This window comes from Pantherophis guttatus, chromosome 4, assembly GCF_059756535.1.
Source record: "Pantherophis guttatus breed Tessera chromosome 4, ASM5975653v1, whole genome shotgun sequence".
Lineage (NCBI taxonomy): Eukaryota > Metazoa > Chordata > Lepidosauria > Squamata > Colubridae > Pantherophis > Pantherophis guttatus.
Genome location: NC_142066.1, coordinates 9,492,148 through 9,510,940, shown reverse-complemented (window position 1 = coordinate 9,510,940; position 18,793 = coordinate 9,492,148). Strand labels below are relative to the sequence as shown.

Sequence of the window (18,793 nt, the reverse complement as noted above, 5' to 3'; positions counted from 1 at the left end):
TAATATGGAATGGAGGGGAGTTGTATGATTTGTCAGTGTAAGGTTCACATGCTGTCATTAAACGATTGTTTCAAAGTGAATTCATGTAACCCGTCTGTTTTGGTTTGAATTTTGACATTTCAAAAACACAGGACCAAATTTCCTGCAATATAATCACAGAAAGGATAATTTCTTAAAAAGAAGAAAGAGGACTGCAGCTCACTAAATGCCTCATTGGAAAAGTTAGATATGAAGAAGGGGGAGATTAGGAGAACTACCAAAGGAGTATTTCCACTTTTTTTCCTCAGCCGTTCTTGTGCGAACGCTAATAATGCTATCATTAAGTGATCCTAAAGATGCTTTTTCAAGGGAGACATTTTTCCTCATGGAAAAACAAAATCCAGCTGCCTTTTGAAAAAGCACTTTCAGGACAACCATGATTTGGATGACTGACAATCTCCATAGATATCATTAACTGATACTCTGGTGTATAATTACAACACAGACAGTCCTGCTGGCTGACTGACGCCACTCCTGGTAGAGCTTGTGTTAATTCTTGGGTTGAATCGGAAACTAAAAATATAAATTTTCTTATCTGCTGGCTATAAGCATGCCACAGTTGGATAACTAATGTCCAATTCGACAGACATCTTATTATGCCATTGTTTATTTTTCCGGATAAAGACTCTGCAATTTGGCTTTTGATGTTTCCTCAGCCTCAGTGTTGAGAATAAGACCACTTCCAGGCCTTTGAGAGTTGCAGGCCTCAAGAGAGTTTCTCACAAACCATCTCAGCTCTTTTCACAGCTGAGATAATTTCAATTTTAACTAGAATTTGCTGACATGGAAACCAAATTGCTTGGAGGACATGTGAATAGTTTAGAGAAGCCACAGAGCTGCTGTTAATATGTGGATGATTAAATATTTTATTTCCTATAATTGTAAGGTTTTTTTTTATCAATTTGTCTTCTGTCCCTTGTAAAATTTTATCTAATTCATATTGACCTTTCTGAAATCCAAATTGTGCCGAATCTGTCTTATCTCTAGATTTATTTACAAGTATGGCCACCAATCAATGTCTGTACCCATTTCTTTCAGTTCTTGTCTCGATCTTAGTTCTCCTTGATTGTTTAGCAGGTCTTTATTGGTTTTCATTTTGGCAGTGTCCATAGCATTAGGGTAAATCTGTGTCTCTATAGTCGATAGCCATTCCAGAATTTTATCATAGTGCGTCTTTTTTATCCCCTGCCATGTCTGGAACAATGCTTGTCTGATGATGTGTTTTTGAAAATATCCGTGTTGCTTATCTTTTGGGGAGGGGCAATAATAGTAACAAGGTGATGTCCTATTTTTTACATATACAACAAACATGTCAAAAACAACTCCCGCTGGCCGGATGGTCCCATATCTGGCCTACGGGCCTGCACTGGAGATAGCAAGGGATCAACTTCACTGTGCAGGCCCTGGCCCAAACTGACTGGCCACCCTTCCCAATGTGCAAACAGGGGAATCATGCAGGGGCCAACAGTGTCTGGGGCACTTAGCAAGGGCACTCTGGAGTTGTGCAGCCCACGCAGCGCAGATGAGTCTTGATGCTGTGACTGCCAGGCTGGCCCTTCCAGCAGCAGGTGGAGCCACAGACATGGGAGGGACATGCTCCGACCTGCCAGATGTGCTGTGTGGTCAGCTGCCCACTCTGTCCCACAGTCTGTCTTTGCTTGCCTCTGGCCATGACCAGGCAGGCAGCTGTGCAGTGCCTGCAGCAGGCCAGATCGAGTGCCTCCACCCATGCCTCTGTGGTTGGACAGTGAGGTCGAGCATGCAGGGGCCACACCATGGTGCCATCCTCTGCCATCTGTCTCACCTTGCCATACCACAGCAGCAATGACAGCAGGCAGAAGTAGAGGCATGAGAGGACAAAGATGAGCTGGCCCTCTGGTTGTACTGTACAGCCCCCCTTCCCCATCGTGGCTGTGGGCAGGCAAAGATAGACAGTTGGAAAAAGTGGGAGGGTGGCCAAATATTGCATCCAGCTGGCACCCCACCTGCGAGATCACCCATAGTCCTTCTTTTCATTAGACTAGACATACCCAATTCCTGCAACCTTTCTTCATATGTTTTAACCTCCAGGCCCCTAATCATCTTTGCTGCTCTTTTCTGCACTCTTTCCAGAGTGCAGAAAGGATTAATTTGAAGTGCAAAGAAGCTGGAAACCAGATGTATTTGAAACACAGAGAAGCCATAGAGTTTATACAAAACCTTTCATTTAGGTTCACAATGCTGTCACTCCTATAAGTATTTTTTGGGATTAGTTAAGATTATGAAATTCATGGGAAGAAAAAAAAATCCTTGCATTGGTAAATCATAATGTATTAGAGACGAATATTCCTTAAATTCAATTTAATAAAAATGGTAGAAAATTTAGATACTATCCCACCGAGGATAAAGTCACCAGGCTGGTACCACTCAAGTGGAACAAGGAAAGCATCTCTTGTAGGGCAGCTCAGGGGTATTTGTTTGTGCCCCAAGAATATCAGAAGGATATTAAAATCAAAATTTGAAAATCCAAGATGGATCAAAATGTCCATCTCTTTTATCAAATTATAGGAAAGCAGTGGTAAAATTCAAATGTTTTTACTACTGGTTCTGTGGGCGTAGCTTGGTGGGCATGGTATGGCTTGATGAGTGTGCAGGGCCAGATTTTCCTATAGGCTAACTAGGCTTCAGCCTAGGGCCTCAAGATCAAGACGGGCCTACATTCAAATTGTTAGCAAAATTAAAATTACACTTTCACTATAGGTGAAAGGGCCTCATAAGTGGAATAGCCTAAGGCCTCTTTTCATCTAAATCCGGCCCTGTGGGTGTGGCTTGGTGGGCGTGGCAGGGGAAGGATACTGCAAAATCTCCAATCCCTCCCTGGGGGAAGGAGGACCCACTCCTGGGGGAAGGAGGACTGCAAAATCTCCATTCCTACCCCACTCTGGGGACAGCGAGATGGTGTTTGCCAGTTCTCCGAACTGCTCAAAATTTCTGCTACCGATTCTCCAGAACCTGCCAGAACCTGCCAGATTTCACCCAGGGGTGGTTTCTATTTACCTCTGCTACCGGTTCGCAATGGGAGTGCGCATGCACACATGCTTCTGCACATGCACAGATCGTTCATGATAACTTCCGGGTGGGTGGGCAGAGCCTTCCATCACCATTACTACTGGTTCGCAAGAACCAGACCGAACCGGGAGCAAGCCACCACTGATTTCACCCCTGTAGGAAAGTAATACAATGGTCATCCAATGATTGAGCTAAGGTTTATGCCTGAGAGTGCACTTAATGACAAAAATCCATCAATATCTATTTGAGGATCCCTGTGAGTGCCAATTCAAATCTTGGCTATCACCGGGGTGTGAATAGACATTCTGGCAGAAGGGAGAGGCAGAAGGGTCCTTATAGCAATGAATCCAACTGGCCCATTTCCCCCCTTGTGCCCATTTCCCTGTGATTCAAGAGATACTTTATAAGCTTGCATCTTGATTGTTGTTGAATTTTGCTTTTGCTCAGCAAGCTTGGGCCTAACTAAGAAAATATTGCAATTCCTGTAGGAAATAATTATTTTGGTATTGATGAGATAATAAGTGTCGCATGACTTAATATTGAGAAGATGTCAGTTAAGATGATCAAGGGAGAATTACAATAAATATAGGTTCCATTGTTCAAATTCAGGTTCATTTCTTACAATAGAGCAGGACTCCCATTAACCATGTAAAATGAACAGAGTAGTTTAATAGAGAAGACGAAACTTTTTTTTAACCTATTAAGGAATTACACCAAATAGCCCTTTGGACGAGGAATTCATCCACTTTTCCAGCAGAGAATGCTAATGTCAGCAATACTGACATCATGGAATTAAAACACAAACACACACACATAAATATACAAACATGCACATACACACACACATATAGATTTTATTATTTTTACAAATAACTCAAGGCATTGAAAATATCTAACACACTTTCATCTTCCTATTTTCCCTAAATAACAACCCTGTGAGGTGGGTTGGGCTGAGAGAGAAGGACTGTCCTAAAGATAGCCAGATGACTTTCATAGCTAAGGCAGGACTGGAACTCAGGGTCTCCTGCTTTCTAGCCTGATGTGGTATTTTATTAGCCATTGCATGATGGAAAGGGTCTTATCCAAAAGACTAGTGGAAGACACACCCAAATCAAACCAAATTAAATCAAAATTTATTCTGGTCAATGATCAGCATATACTTCTAACGGGATGAGTTAGAAGGAAGATTATGTTTTATATAATGTCCCTAAATTGCAACATTATTAAAATTGGATAATTAGGTACAGTAGATATATATTGGTTGATGGAGAGTGATCCTTCATGAAAACTTTAATTAAATCATTAAAATCTTGTTTGACAGAAACAATGACATCTATAATTTCCTGTAGATAGCAGCACTCTACTCTTTTTGTTCTGTTAATCATTTCCATAGCCAGAAAGAACACATGATGCCCTACATTCTCTTTATAAGTTGCTCCCGGTGGTTTAGCTCAGGCCTGAAAACAATGATGTAGCATTTTGGCAAAAATATGCATCCCAATAATGCAGCACTGGAGGACAAGATGGAGAAGACCTCCACAGCTACCATGGCTTTGCCTTTTGTGCTCAGATAGGCTGGAAAGAAGGAGATTCACACACTGCAAAAGGCCAACATGCTGAAGGTGATGAACTTGGCTTCATTAAAGCTGCCGGGTAATTTACGGGCAAAGAAAGCCACAATAAAGCTGGTGATGGCCAAGATACCCATGTATCCCAAGACACAATAAAAGAAGAAAGTTGACCCCTCGTTGCATTGTAAAATCATTTCCTGGAGCTCTGAGTGCATGTCCAACTCAGGGAATGGAGGGAATGAGAACAACCAAATAGTACAAATACATACTTGGAAGAGGGAGCAAAAAAGGACAATAGAAAAGGCCAATTTTTTTCCCACCCATTTTCTCATCTGAGAACCAGGTTTAGTGGCCATGAAAGCCACAACCACGGTGATGGTTTTGGCCAGTACAGTGGAAATGGCCACTGAGAAGGTGATGCCAAAAGTTGGTTGCCGGAGAAGGCAGGTCACTTTGCCAGGTTGGCTGAGGAAGAGCAAAGAGGAGAGAAAACAGAGCAGAAGAGAGACAAGGAGGGTGTAGGTGAGGGACCGGTTGTTGGCTTTGACAATGGGAGTATCCCTCTGCTTAATAAAAATTCCAAGTACCCAAGATGTCAAGAGGAAGAAACAAAGAGCTGCCGAGGCCAAACCAATTCCTATGGTTTCTTCAAAGGTTAGAAACACCACCAGTTTCAGGATACATCCTTTCTTTTCTTTATTTGGATAATGATCTTCTGAACATTGAAAACAGTCATCCATATCTGGAAGGGAAATCAAGGCATGATTTTATACATTCCATATTTTTGAAAATAATATTTTATGGGTGCCAACTGTTATCCCTCCCATTTTTTTTCTATTGGCTACCAGTTGGATCATGTTTCTAGGGAAATGCAGTTTTTCCATCGTTGTATCACCTGGGACCACCATAAAATAAGCACAACGGAAAGGGCAATTATTCAATCCTGTCTAATAAATTTTCAAAATTATTAAAATTTAGACCCTTTTGACGTTTCCCATTTTTCCAAAACACAGAGAAGAAATCTGTAGGGGTGGATATAAAAGCTCAGCTCTCATGGCATTGTGATTCACAGGTATAGAAATGGATACTCACCTTGAAGAACTCACAAAACTACTTGCTACACTAAAGTAGTGAATTACAATTTGCTTCTATTGAGGACTTGCTGGAATGTCTAACCTACCCTTTTGATTTGAAACCTTCCCTTCTGGACACAGAACACAGTCGTAGCAACAGAATTGTTTTCCTTCCAACCCTTTCTTCCAGGATCCAGGGGAGCAAGGGTCATTACACACAGAAATTGGAAGAACCTGGTGATAAACATAAAAGATTTTTGCAAAGAGAAAATTTTAAGCAATTTGTATTGTTCTTCTTTATGGTGAGAGGAAGAATATTTGAATTCTCAAAGGCTTATTCCAGGTATATTTATAAGGTAAAGGTTTCCCCATCCAGTTGTGTTGAAATCTAGGACACAGAGTTCACAGCGTTTCTTGACCAAGGGAGCCAGCATTGTCCAAAGATATTTTCCATGGTCATGTAGCCACCATGGCTATATGACAAGGAATATTGTTACCTTCCCACCAAAGTGGTACCTATGAATCTACTCACATTTGCATGCTTTTGAATTCCTAGGTGGACGGGAGCTGAGGCAGGAATGGGAGCTCACACTATTGCATAGTGCTCAGATCTCAAACCCGGGCTGGCAGCTTTTCAGCTTCTCAGTGTCTTTCACCACTGAGCCATCACATTTTTTAACTATACATTAAAATGTTGACACTATAAGTATGAGCAAAGGGTGTATTTGGAGAATGGCAGGGTGAATAAAGAAATATATGTGATTACAATATTATGGGAACAGTATCTTAGGATTTCAAATGGAAATGCAACCCAAATGTGAATACCTATCTTTTAAATTGTAATGTCATTTTGTCAATTTGATGAAAGATTGATCATTGTCAATGTTTGTACAGAATATGCCATTTCAAAAATCACAAATTAGATTTCTAAAGAGACTATGTTAAGTATTAGATCATAATGCATCAAGGAATAGTTGATTAAATGAGTCCACACCTGGTTAAAAGCTGGGTGCCACACAATCACATCTTCGTCAATGATTAATTCCTTCGCATTGGGAATATGAGGATCAATCTTTCCAACTTTGACTTTCTGAAAGGATCTATTTGGAAAAGTGATAAAGTTGGTGATGTCAAATCCACTTGTTGCTTCCCCTTTCTCATTCAGGAACACTCTCTCCCCAGCTGAATTGTTGAAAGAAATGCCTTGAAGAAATGAATGGAGCTATTTGAAAGAGAATGGAAGAGAATTGGAAGAATAATAATGAAGTAGTGGTCAGTATATTTAACTTTCTCTTAATCATTCTTTCTATTGCGCTAACAAATATCAAATAAATACACTTAAAATATAGATAATCTATATTTCAGAGAAAGACACAAGTCTCTTCTAATATTAATTTAATGTTACTACCAAGGGAAAAAATGAAACAACAGCAGCTAACAAATCAAAATCAAAACAAGGTATTGGCATTACACAACTTGATTAAGATATGATTTATATTCACTATTTAAACAACTAGACAATCAAAATTGGACCATATCTAAACTCATCCTCCATTGTTTGTTCTTTGTTAGTGCTAAGGTATTTGACATCCTGAGACCTGACAATTTTTTTTAGTCAGATTTTATCATTTGAGACTCAATTGTTTTGAGAGAGAGAGAGAGAGGGAGGGAGAGAGAGGGAGAGGGAGGGAGGGGGAGGGAGAGGGAGATATTCTTTCAAAGATAGAGTTGTTTCAAAGGGTAGAGGACACAGCTCAAAAGGACTGACATTTGGTCCATTTTTCTTGAAATTGATAGCGAGAGAAAGCTCTCCATCCCAACTCTGAAAGGTTCATGATCCAAGGAGAAGTAGATTAGAGAACTGGCTGAGTATAATTTTGGATAGCAACAGCACTTAGACTTATATAGTGTTTCACAGTGTTTTGCAACCCTCTCTAAGCAATTTACAGAGTCAGCATTTTCGCCCAACAATCTGGCTCCTCATTTGACCAACCTCAGAAGGATGGAAGGCTGAGTCAACCTTGAACCTGTGGGCATCGAACTGCCAAACTGCTGGCAACTGGCAGCCAGTACAAATAACCTGCAGTACTGCTTTCTAACAACTGTGCCACCATGGCTCTGATGAGAATCATTATTCACAAGCTAATAAGAAAAGTGAAATGTCTATATTTCAGAAATGTTTTTTTGGGCACAAAAAGAAGAAAGACTGCCTTCAGACACAATGCAATTGAATTCTTCTTGAAATCTGGTTGGATAAATTCACAAGAAAGGCCAAATCTATGTAGAGTTGAAAAGTTATTTATACAATGAAAATTGATGCATACAGTAAATCCCACTGACTATCCTGAAATTAGTTAAGATCCAGTTTATGTTCATCCTCTTATTTTATAAAATTAATAGCTCTATTGCCTCAGTCTCTCTATAGATTTGTAGCCATAGACCAGGGTAAATAAGCTATATTAGATTTTATTTATTTATTTGTTTGTTTGTTTGTTTGTTTATTTGTCAAACATATATAAGATAACAGATATAAGTATAAACATGATTATGAATACATGAAATGGATACAATAAAAGAGGACATTGATGGTAGGCACATTGGTGCACTTATGCATGTCCCTTACAGACTTCTTAGGAATGGGGTGAGGTCAGTTTGACAGGAAGGAACGTGGTGAGACAGACGGGGAATAGTGGGCTCTGATGAGCCTTGTGAAATCCCAGGCTGACAAACTGCTGTCGAGGGGTCTTGGGACCAGATCTGTCCTGTAGGGACGGAGAAGAAGGAGAGGCACCTCGGACGACCAAATGGAACAGGCAAGTTTCTTGGAGGTCAGAGGAAACTCTTTGACTTGGCAGCGGGGGCAGCGGCCACTGCGGCCGTCACAAAGATGGGGCAAGTTTTGAGCAGGAGCGGTGATTTGAACGGAGTATTGATGTTGGGTGAGTGATTGCCAGCTCATAGGCAAAAAAGAAATATGTTTAAGTTGTTAAAAGGTGCCCCAGCGATATAACAGCAGCTAATGGGTGTGGGAGAAATGAAGGAAGAAGAATAAAGTGGAAGTTTAAAGTGGCAAAGCCTGAAATGAAACTTGATTTTTGAACTAAAATGTGTGGAGATAATTAAAAAATTTGAAGGAAAAAAAACCCCATAATAGGTATGAAGAGGATTGGAAAGAATTTAAAAATATTTTTGTTGACTACTGAAGAAAGGACAAAGGGAAACTTAAAATTAAAGCCCTGTAATAGAAGATTCTTTTTTAAAAAAAAACTGGATTCAGTTTGAATTTGGATCCTAAATTGACTGGGGAACTATAAAATTAAGAAGAAAAAGATAAAAATTGGTAAAGATTGGTAATGTGGATTTTAAACAAAATGGATACTTTCTTAGGCTGTTGATTGGAATTGTGGATTGGAGAGAGACATCTGCAGGCAAAAAAAGAACATTACAACATTGAACTTTTATTTTGGAAACAAAAAATCCTTTTAAAGTGATAAGAGCAGTGGGAACTTTTAAGGAGGATTTGTTTGTCCACAAGTTGTTCGACCTTGACAATTAAAGAAGGTGGATTATAACAAAACTTAAAATTGGAATAACAACAACCCAGATATAATAAAATGACGCAGTAATTAATTGAAATTATTAAAAAGATGCGTATACCACTGAAAACAGAACTAAATAAAATGATTATAATGATGCATGGAAAACCTAAACTTGATGAACCAGAAACTACGTTAGAATACACACAAGTGGATAAAGAAACTACAAATGAGAAGGAAGAAAATACAGGGTGAAATAGAAGACTTCAGGATTTTAAAATGGAGGAGGGAAAAAGGTAGGGGGAGAAAATATTAAAAAATGGGAGAAAAGGAGAAAGAAATAATTGATGGAAAGGGAAAAGAGAAATATGCTGTATACATTTAGAACTAAAAATGAATTAAAGTAAGATTTATAGATATAAATGAATTTTAGAAAAATCAGTAGCAGAGATTGTAATACTTGGAATGTTTTTAATTGTAATAATGAAACTAAAACATTTGAAATTAAGCTGAAAATTAATTCTGTTTAAATTATGTACAAAGCAATGGATAATTACTTTGAATTATAACTGAATTGAAATAGGATTTATAAATACAAATAAGTTCAATATATGAGATTGTAATATTTGGAATATTTTTAATTGTAACTTTGGAATTTAACTAAAAAATCGGAAACTATATTGTATTATGAAAATTAATTAGATTTACTGTTTAATAAGAAGTGATTAAGATATTGTTGAAGAGGTATAGAAAATATATATATTTGAAAAAGCAATCGAAAATTGGATTTGCATTAAAAATAATGAGAATTGAGAAATAGAACTATAAATGCATTGAAGTAAGATTTATGATAATGTATTGTGCAAAATAATTTGGTTTATTGCTTAATAGGAAGGGATTGCATGTATATCTGAAAAAGCAATGGAAAAGATATGAATGTTTTTAATGTTATATATTTAAGTGACTTTAGTAAAATATTGGATTGTAATATTTGGATAAATTGACAAAGAAAAATATTTGTGATTGGAATAAGGGAATTTAGGGAAATACTGGAAATTATATTATGTTGTGAAAAGGATGCAATGGGGAAATATTTCAATAGGATGATTTAGAGTTAAGGTTAATTATTAGAAAAATGATTACTTTCAAATTTGAGGGTTTTAACTTGGAGAAAGTAAGGGAAAAATTTAATTTGATTAAGATTAGAGATTAGGATGAACGGTATATTGGTTATTAGAAAAAACTAGGAAAATAAAATAAAAATTATGGCAAAAAGTAAAATATATAAATTGTGTTGGAGATAACTAACAATTGTATAAATTTGTGACTCGGCCAATATGCATTGTTTGTTTGTTTGTTTGTCTGTGTAAAAAATAAAAAAAAACTTTTACAAAAGAAAAAGAATAGGCTGAGGTTGACAGTAGACAGTCTAAAGATAAAGTTTTGGGGGTTTGGGGAAGAAACTACAGAGTCAGGTAGTGCATTCCAGGCATTGATTGGTGATTGATTGATTGTGGATGATTGTGGATAATCATTGAAATACACGATAGGTGTGGCATGGAAAGATTACCTGCCAAGATAGCAGATTTGGAAATTCAACCCTTCGAATCTCTCTTGGTTGGGATTTTGATCTCACTGCCTCATGCAAAGAATGTGCCACTGCATAAACAGCATTGTAGATACTGTAGCTTTGGCCAGTCATCTGAAATTCAAAAAAAGGTGAAGGCAGATTCTCCAAATTCTCTTCTCCAGTACAAGTTTCAGATAATTCTGTATTTGAAAATGAACATTCAAACAATCGCCCCCAAACATGTTGAAGAAATTCATCTTTGCGGGTAGAAGGTTTGATGACGTGAAGAAATTCTTTAAAGCCTTGAATGTCTCTTGAATTCACTGTAAAGGAAAGAGCCCCATGGAACATCTGGAGATCCCAACTCCTTTGAGTTCCCATCAGAATGAAATCAATTGGATTCATCAGGATCCAAACCTTCCTATATAATGCACTCTCTTTATTTTCAGGATCATGTAGAAACATAATAGTTCTCACCCACACTATTGTGATTGTTTCTCCATAGACAAGAAAAACATTTGCTTTTTTATCTAACAGTTTAACAGAAATAATTGAGAATGAATTAAGCAATTTGGATAAGACTTCAAAGTTGAGATGTTGTGGAATGTTTTGTGTGAAAGCTAAACAGACTCTGTTCTGTGAAAGCAATGGCTGCAGTTTCTGCAAAAAACATTCTTCCTTATTTTCAGAAGCAAAGAGTCCAATCCACGTCCATCCAAAATGGAGAAGAAGTTGTACAAGTCCAGTATACTGATGCTCCTCTTTTGGGACCATGCAATAAAGCGGAAATAACTCAGTAATCTGAAAGTCTTCTTGGGCAAAGGAACTATAAGTCAACTAAACAAGCGAAAAAGAGAAATTTGTTATTTATGGGGAAAATGTGAAGAAGACTGCTGGTTAGAAACTTAATGAAGATCTCCATACATTGAACGTTTGTGTCCAAGTCTACATAGATTATGACAATTCTGATGAAAAAGAGAAGCAATTAAAATCCCATGATGAAATATTTTCTCATCTGAAATATAACTTGATTACAACCACACTCAGTTTCCTAATACAGAGTTCCAGTATGTTCATCTGCTTAGAACATCTGGAAGCTTGTTAACTATCTGAGCTTGTGAGCTCTTCTCAGCCTAAGGAAAGGATTCTTGAGAGCTAGATTTACCTTCTTCCCTAATTTGTAGCACATAAAATAAAATACTGATACATGAAAGACTATGCCCATGAGATTCTGGGTTAATCATGTCTTCATTTACTACAATTATTTTAGAGATCTCCAAAAGTACCATGTAGCCCTAATCCTTCAATAATTTCCAGGCAAATCAGTTGAGTTTTAAATTCAGTTATTACTATCAGACCCAACCAAGACATACCAAGATAAGTTGTCACCTATTGTGAGGGGCTTGGTGGAATCTGGAGCTGAGTTGAGGGCTACAGTGAAAATGCTGATACCTTTGAGTTGGGGATGGGCAGGAAGTGGCTAAAAGGAGATCCTCCCTTAAACCATGAGATACAATAACAGTGTTTCAATATTTGAGGGGCTCCTACAAAGAGGAGGGTGTCAAACTATTTTCTTAAGCACCAAAAGACAAGACAAGAAACACTGGATGGAAATTAATCAAGGAGAGATGCAATCTAAGGAGAAATTTCCTAACTGTGAAAACAACTAACCAATGGAACATCTTTCTTTCAGAAATTTGGGTGCTCCATCATTGGAGGCTTTCAAAAAGAGACCGGACAGTGATTTATCTGAAATGATATAGGGTCTCCTGCTTGAAGAGGGGGCTGGACCAGAAGACCTCCAAGGACCCTTCCAACTCTATTATTCTATGTTCTATGTTCTAGCTAGTCTTTTCTATCCTCCTATTGCCACAACTCCAGATTTCACCACAGATATTGGTCAAACCACAACAACAGATTAAATAAATAAATAAAATTTATTTTAAATAAAATTAATTTTGTACTGTAATTTGTGATTTAAATTTTCTAATCTACAATTGCAATAAAAGAATTAGAATTTCTTGACTGATTATTTTGAGCCAACATTTTGAGTTGTGGGAAAAATTGCAGAAGGGAGAGCAAAGAGAGCAAAATTGAAGTCCTGCAGAAAGACATGGCAAAATACTAACTAACCCTACAGCACCAATCCTTCAACAATTGCTAAGAAAAACAGTTGAGTTTTACACTAAACTACTTTTATCCTACACCAAGCAAATTGTAGTAAGAAGAGTTGTGACCTATTGCTAGTTGGCTGTCAAAACACATGTAAGATTGTAATAAAAGATTTTGTTTTAATTGGATTACCTTGAGCCAGTCTATTGAATTGTAGGAAAAATAGATGAGGGGTGATAAATGTGTATTTAATTGAATTCCTGCAGAAAGGCAACGAGTATCTACTATCAATTACAAAAGATTTTTCTCTCTCACTCCACCCCAAACTACCTGTGGAATTTTGTAGACATGTACACTTTCTGCCATAAAGGATGATGTATCAGGACCTAGTCCCCCAATGATGGCCATGAGATTCTTCTGGCTATCACATTTGTAGTTTGGGACAAATTCCTGGGATTTGAAAAGGAGGTCCAGGGTGGTGCGATAGGTCATCCTTGGGTTGTTGTAACTGTCATAGATGTGGAACCCGAGAGTGACGTTAGGTAAGATCTGGGAGTCCTCATTGATCTCCTTCACAGCAAAGGCCAAGGCGAGGGCATGCTGGTAGAACTTGGTTATTACACTGCAAATAGTTTAAACACCCCCATTGAACAAAATAAGTTGACAATTCTTTTATGGTGAAAGCATTGATATATGAGTAGCAACCATTTTCTGTCTCTGTTGTAAGTGAGAAGATGAGAGTCTTTGTAAAACACTCAATAATTTGTATAGTTTTCAACAATGCAAAGTGTGTCCATGATTTGCAACAAATAAGTATAGAACAAAATCGTGATTTTTTTTTCAACCTCTCACATTTATTTCTATCAATTTGGCACAAAATAGAATACTACCAGCAAATATCACTCTTTTAATACATGTAAGTTATGAGAGGAGTGACTGCACAGACTAGATAGTTTTAATTATCTTGCATTCCCTAAATGTTCTCCAAAAGACTTATTTCAGAATAGTTTCACACATTTCATGATTTAGATTTTAACCCAATGAAAATGATTTGTTTTCCCACAATCTGATAAATTTGAAAGACAAGGAAACAAGTGTAAGTTTATATACAAAACCATGCATTTATTCTCAAAGAGCTATTAGTCATATAAGCAATTATTGGAGATCTGGCTAAGATTAGAAAATGAATGGAGAGCGAAAAAAATCCTTACTCTGTTAAAGGATAAGGTTTTAGAGAAGGATGTTCCTTAAATTCAATTTCAAAAAAGGAGTGAATTATCTGAGACACCATCGCACCCACGATGAGATCACCAGGCTGGTACCACTCATGGGGAATCGGGAAAGCATCACTGGCAGGGCAGCTCAGAGTAACTGCTTTCTGCACCAAGAGCATCAGAAGGAACAACATCTTCAGGCATTTGTTATAGTGAAAATATTTCTGTCTCCTGTCCATAAGGAAGTTTGTATTTCAGTGGTTCATTCAATGATTAATAGCCAAGGTTGATATCTGATAATGCACCTAATCAGAAATCCCATCAATTTCTATTTGAAGTTCCTTGTGTGTGCAAATTTGTATACTGACTATCACTAGGATTGAACAGATGTTCTGGAAAAGAAGAAAGGAGGAATGAAACTTGTAGCAATGAATCTTATGGAGCCATAATTATCCCTTTCTGCCAAACTCCCTGGGGTTCAAGAGTTACTATAGAACCAAATAGATACCTTAATTGTTGCTGAATTTAAATACCTGTATGCACGACGCTTAATGTTTTGGCCTAGCTAAAACAAAAATAATAATAATAATATGGTGATTCCTGTAGGAGAAAATTATTTTGTTTTTAGTGAGAGAATAAGTGATTCAACTGAAGGTTCAGCTTTTTGTTCAAATGAGCAAATGCTAATAAAAGTAATCTGAGGGACATTGGCAATTAAAAGCAGTCTCAAGTGTTGAAATTCATGTTGATTCCTCACAATGGAGCAGGTTCCTATTTTCCATATAAAAGGAATAGAGTTGTTTAGTACAGAAGAAGACACATCTTTTACATATTAAGTAATGACAAAAAAGCCAAAAAAATTTTTTGAGGTTTTATTCACATTTATAGTCAAAGAATGTTGAAGAATGAAATGATGACAACATTAATGCTGATATTTAAAAAATTGCATTAGACATTGACTTGAGTTTAATACATTTATACTGATATTCAGAAAGTAGCATTTCCCATTGGTTTCAGTTTAATAATTTACCCCTCCAAATCTTTATTTATTTATTTACTTATTTTATTTGTGTCCCTTCCTCCTCCTATTATAGCATATGATAGAAATTATATAATATGGTGTGATATGATATGATAGATATCATAGGATAGGTTAGGATAGGATAGGATATATATGATAGCAGTTTTCCAATATCTAAGGCATTGCCACAAAGAAGAGGAGGTCAACCTATTCTCCAAAGCAGTTGAAGGCAGGACAAGAAGGAATGGGTGGAAACTAATCAAGCAGAGAACCAATCTAGAACTAAGGAAAAATTTCCTGACAGTGTGAATAATTAATCAGTGGGACGACCTGCCTCCAGAAGTTGTGAGTGCTGCATCACTGGAGGATTTTAAGAAAAGATGGGACAACCGTTTGTCTGAAATGGTGTAGGGTTTTGTGCTTGAGCAGGGAGTGGGACTAAAAGACCTTCGACTCTGTTATTCTGTTATTCCTATTTTGCCCACAAAAGCAAGAAGGTGGGTTGGGCTGAGAGAGAGAGTGACTGGCTCAAAGTTAACCAGTGGGTTTTTGTGGATAAAGTGAGGCTTGAACTCATAACCTCCCACTTTCTAACCTGGTGCCTAAATCACTAGACCAAACTGCCTCTCAAATCTGACACTGCCTATCAAATCAAATATTGCACTTATAAGTGAATGTGTCAGGGTTCCGACAGATGCCCTAATTAATTCATGAGCCTCAAGCCAAACTTCAAAAGAAATCCAATTATTTATTGGGAGCTTCGTGTCGGCACTGACCAGGTGGAGCCAACTCTGACCTCAGTTAATTCCTGCATTGCCTCTGACCCTCTTTTCCCCTCCCCCCAATATGTTTCATCAGCCACATTCCCCAACGAAGCAGTTTGGCAGGTTGTAAAAGTCACTCTAGGTATTTCCATGGAGATGTCCTTGGCATATGGGTAGGAATGGCTTTGTTTGGACTGAGATACCAAGTCCTTGATGCAGCTGTGAACTTTGCTTTCCCATCCCCCTTGCCCCGGAATGGGACTTTTAGTCTCTGACTTTTCATTCTCCTCAGGCGTTTCTCCTCGGGCGATTCTCCCCCGACTTATCTCCTCAGCTGGAAGGCCTCCAGTCATTTGCCCTGGGGAATGGGCCACCAGCCCCTTCATCCCACAACCTTTGACATGGCCCATTCACAGAAAGAGGGTTCGTCTGGGTGTTCCGCCCTCTGTGACAGTTAGCCCCCAACCAATTAGCTAGAGGGGATGTAATAGAAATCCAGCCAAAGGAGAGAGGTGTAAAAGAATTTGCCAAAATGCCTGACTTCCTTCCTTCTTCTCTCCCCATCCCCCAAATAGAGGGAGGAACAGTTGGTTTACTCAAAAGTAAGTCTCACTAAATTCAATGCTAGGATTGCAGCGTGAAATATTCACCTAGTATTTCAAATGGAACAGTTGGAGAATCACCTGAGAAGAAATGCCTGAGGAGAATGAAGTTAGAGACTAAAAGTCCTAGATCCCCCTTGCCTATGGCAACTCGAGAGCAGGTCAGGAACGCTTCGCCAGTTGACAGAATGCAGGAATCTGTTTTGAGCAGGGAACTCCAAAGCTAAAAACCAGAGTACAAAATATGGAACTGATACTCAAAGAAAAGAAAAATTGTGGTTGCTGGTTGTGATTGTCAGAATTTCCATGGCTCTGTTTCAGTAGGTTGTGTGTTCTCCATTGAACCCTTATCATCATGTACATTGTCACATGGGGACACTTGAATATCTTCTCTGAAATTTTCATTGCTACGTTAGCAAATTATAGTCTGCAACATGTTTCCTGAGTGCTGGTTCTTTCATTGTTGATTGTCCCAAAAGTGACTTTTCAAAAGGCAACTGGACTTTCTTTGTTTTTGCTCGAAGACATTTTACTTCTCATCCAAGAATCTTCTTCCGTTCTTGGTCAGAGTCAGAACTGAAGAAGCTTCTTGGATGAGAAGCAAAACATCTTTGAGGAAAAACCAAGAAAGTCCAGTTGCCTTTTGAAAAATCACTTTTGGGACAACCATGACCTGGATGACTAAGAATCTCCATAGATATTTATTGTTGGTTGTTGATCCTGAGATGCAAAATGTACATAAACATCAGGATCTTGTTTATCAATTCTAAGGATGGTTGCTGCATGTTAATCCAGGTTCATAAACTATGTTTAATCATATCCCCATTTCTAATGGATTTTGCCAGGTTTCCATTTCATGCAGTTGCCAAAGGCCACAATAATATCTAACAACTTTTAATAAGTGGTTGTGCATTTTGTGGCAATTGACTCTCGATAACATGCAAAAATCCATTACACGTGAGATAATCATTACTCTTTAACAATTATTCAAAAGAATCAAAAATTAGTCAGCATAAGCTTGTAGTAAAGGGTGAGATGGAAGGAAGAATACATTTCATTTCCCTTCACCAATTCTTTTGTATTATTAAAAGAATAGGTTACATTGGAAATAGGTAGATAAATAGAGAGTGAGCATGATTTTTTTTAAAAAAAAAATACTTCAGAAACTCTATAACGTTCACATTTCAAAGACCCCAGACCTATCTAAAAAGGATATCCCCCTGATACCGTGTTAAATACATCTTCATAAAATTAGTGTCCCTTTTTATTACATTTATGAAATAATTTATAAATAGTAAATATTAAAACCATAAAAATGGCAAAGTCCCATCCCCTGAGGAGGTACATTGGGTGGGACCCAAAAGAAGGGCCTTCTCCATGGTGGCTCCACCCTCTGGAAAATCGTCCCTTCAGAAATTAGACTGTCCCCCACGTTGACATTCTTATGAAAGGCCCTGAAGGCCTGGTTTTGCCAGCAGGCCTAAGTAACCCAGAGCGGGATGGAGCCTATCAAATGGTTTATTTGAATGTGTGTTGTTGCCAGAGGGAGGATATAGTTTTTTTATTATTTTCTATATTGTATTTTATTGCCAGTAAGCTGCCTCGATTGGTTGTGAGCAAGTAGAGTGACTATATAAATTTCCTACATAAATAAATAAGGAACTGCAAACATTGGACATGGTTTGATTCAATATCTCTAATCTTCTAATAGGAGAGCTGGATTCTCAGTGCCTTGCTATCTTGGGGTGTTGAGCATTTCTTTTGCAATTGGCAACTGTAATAAATCTTAATGATCAGGATAATCCTCCATCAATGCTCTGTTTTCAGAATTAATGACTTCTATATGTCTCCTGAGGGATGCGGTGGCCAGTAGCTAAGATGCTGAGCTTGTCGATCCAAAGGTCGGCAGTTCAGCAGTTCGAATTCCTAGTGCCGCGTATTGGGGTGAGCTCACATTACTTTTCCCATCTTCTGCCAACCTAGCAGTTCGAAAGTACCTAAAAAAGGCAAGTAGAAAAATAGGGGCCACCTTTGGTGGGAAGTACCAGGACTCCGTGCACCTTTAGTCATGCCAGCCACTTGACCATGGAGATGTCTTCGGACAGCACTGGCTCTTGAGCTTTGAAACGGAGATGAGCACCACCCCCTAGAGTCAGGAACGATTAGCACATATTTGCGGGGGGAACATATACCTTTACTTTTACCTAAATGTCTCCTATGGATAGCAAAAAACCATTCTCTAT

The 18,793-nt window shown here is 38.1% G+C and overlaps 1 pseudogene; it reads right to left on the bottom strand.

Moving 5' to 3' along the window:
- Window positions 1-4,501: 4,501 nt before the first annotated feature.
- LOC117657744 (vomeronasal type-2 receptor 26-like) lies at window positions 4,502-14,357 on the bottom strand (annotated as a pseudogene).
- Between the last annotated feature and the right edge of the window lie 4,436 nt (window positions 14,358-18,793).